We start from the raw sequence: 2,500 nt of genomic DNA on the forward strand, positions 1-2,500 counted from the left end.
AGAAGGAGGAGAGGAAGAGGGGAGAGAGGAGAGGGAGGGGTTTGAGAGGGGGGAGAGAAGAGAGAGAGAGAGAGGGGAGGGAGAGAGAGGGGGAAGAGAGGAGAGGAGGGGGAAAAGGTGGGAGAGAGGGAGAGGGAGGGGGGAGGGAGGGAGGGAGGGAGGGGGGGAGGGAGGGGGGGGGAGAGGGAGGGGGGAGAGGAGAGGGAGAGAGAGAGGAGAGAGAGAGAGAGATAATAGATGGATAGTTTAAAATAGAAAGATGGGATAGATAGATAGATAGAGAGGAGAGAGGAGGGGGGAGGGGGGAGAGAGAGCGAGAGGGGGAGCGAGGAAAGGGGGAAGAGAAAAGGAAAGAGAGAGGGAGAGAGAAAAGAGAAGCGAGGGGGCGAGGGGGAGAGAGAGAGAGGAAAAGGAGGAGTGAGAGAGAGAGGGGAGAGAGGGAGGGAGGGGGGGGGGAGGGAGGGGGGGGGAGGGGGAGGGAGGGGGGAGGGAGGGGGGGGAGGGAGAGAGGGGGGAGGGAGGGGAGGGGGGGAGGGAGGGGAGGGGGGGGAGGGGGGGGGGGGAGGGGGGGGGAGGGAGGGAGGGAGAAGGGGGAGCGGGAGAGAGAGAGAAGAGAGGAGAGAGGGGAGGGGAGAGAGGGGAGAAAAGGCGAGGAGAGGGAGAGGGGAAGAGGGGAGGGGAGAGAGAGAGAGGAAAGAGAGAGGGGAGAGGAGATGAGAGGGAGAGAGAAAAGAGAGGGGAGGGGGGGGGGGGGGGGGGGGGGGGCTCAGCTATCACAGTGCGCCCCGGGCCCGAGGGGGGACGAGCGTGAGCGGGGGGGGCGGTGGCCTCTTTCGGAGGAGGCTGTTTTCTTCGAGGAGGGAAGCGGCGCCTCCCCCCCTGCCCCCCCAAAAGCCCAAGAGGGGGGCCCCCACCTGTGGCACCCGGGGGGCGGAAAGGGGGGCAGGGCAAAAGGGGGCCGAGTTTTGGGGGCAAGATTGGTTGGGATTTATCGGACATTTAAACCTTCGTGGGGATCAAAATACAGCTTTGGGGACAAGTATTTTTATTTTTCAACATGTATATTTCATTTCTTTTCATATTTTATAATTCATACATACATGTTTATAACAATTTATTGTATATTTTATTATAATTTTTACAATTTCATATTTAAAATAATTTTAAAATATAAAAATTTATAATTATATACATTTTTTAAATATTTTATTTGATATATTAATATATTATACATTATTAATTATAGTTTAATAATATTTTTAATATATCACAAATTTAATTTTTATATAATTTTGTGTATATTTATATTTTTTATATATTTTTATATATAATTTTATTTTTAAAATTTAAAGGTTTTTATGGTTAAAAGGGGACTTACTGGAAATTTATTTCAAGGGAAGGGGTCAGGGCGGCATGATCGCAAAAAAAGGGGATCGTTATTCCTGAAAGGATTCCATGCTGGCCATCAACACAAGCTGAGGGGTTAGTTCTTTCCCCATTTCTTTGCGGCCCCGGCACCGGGGGCGGGGGGGCGTCGGGGAATTCGTTGGGGAGACTTTCCCCCGTTTCCCGGGCCCTGGGTCACCATGGTCGTGAATGAATAATTTTTTGGGCTTTTTTTTCAATTGACTGTTTTAAGAACCATCTGGTGGACTGATTTCCTGGAGGCTCTAACTACCGAGTCACCTAAAACCGGGGTTAGAGGGTTTTGCACCCCGGTTTCCCCAAATTTTCTTTGAATTTTCAAAGTGTTTCACGTTTCTGCGGGGGGGTGAATTTCTTCTTCTTTTTTTTTTTATCTCGACCTTATTTTAGGGGCATCAAAAAAAAAGGGTTTTTCCATTTAACCCCAGAAAGCTTTCAAGTCTTGATGATTTTGAAAAAGTCACTATGTGCAACTTGCCCGTCAAGCGGTCGGGGGGCAGTGAAACTTTTTCGATTAGACTTCATTAGAAACGTATTTCACTTTCATCAGTCACCCAATTAGTTACTTCCCTGCATATCACAGAGCCGATTCCAGCGGAAGTATCTCCTTGACAAAACCATGCACGGTTCCGGCAAGGTCGCGCCATGCCTTTCCCGCATCTTGGCGAGTAAAAAAACAGGGCACGCGGGGGGCGCAAACTGACGAAACCCAATGCAATCCGGGGGTGGGTTTCTGTTTGCTGCAGGTTGCGCCAACAAGCCAGCGCGCGGCTAAGAATTGCCACAGACTGAAGGGCTACGGAATCAAAGAAAAGATTCAAGCCTTGAATGCCATTCTTTCAACAGTACAGTAACTACAGAGCTTATACGACTTTACTTTTGGACCGCTAGTTCTACCTACGCCTGAACCATCAATGCTCCTACAAAACGAAAAAAATCTACATACATGAATCATGATATGGAATTTGGATCCGTTACTCGTTTTCTGCAAAAGCTTCTCCTAAAAATTACCTTCATCACCAGATTATCTTACCAACATCTAGAAAATTCTGAAATCTCGTTGACACGCCACTTC

At 49.0% G+C, this 2,500-nt stretch overlaps 1 protein-coding gene across 3 annotated transcripts in view; it reads right to left on the bottom strand.

The window, feature by feature from the left end:
- The window catches only part of LOC125046384 (sodium- and chloride-dependent glycine transporter 2-like), an 82,841-nt gene that overhangs the window by 18,394 nt on the left and 61,947 nt on the right, over nucleotides 1–2,500 (bottom strand). The gene's annotated exons all lie outside the window — the stretch shown is intronic.

Source organism: Penaeus chinensis, chromosome 39 (genome assembly GCF_019202785.1).
Source record: "Penaeus chinensis breed Huanghai No. 1 chromosome 39, ASM1920278v2, whole genome shotgun sequence".
NCBI classification, from domain to species: domain Eukaryota; kingdom Metazoa; phylum Arthropoda; class Malacostraca; order Decapoda; family Penaeidae; genus Penaeus; species Penaeus chinensis.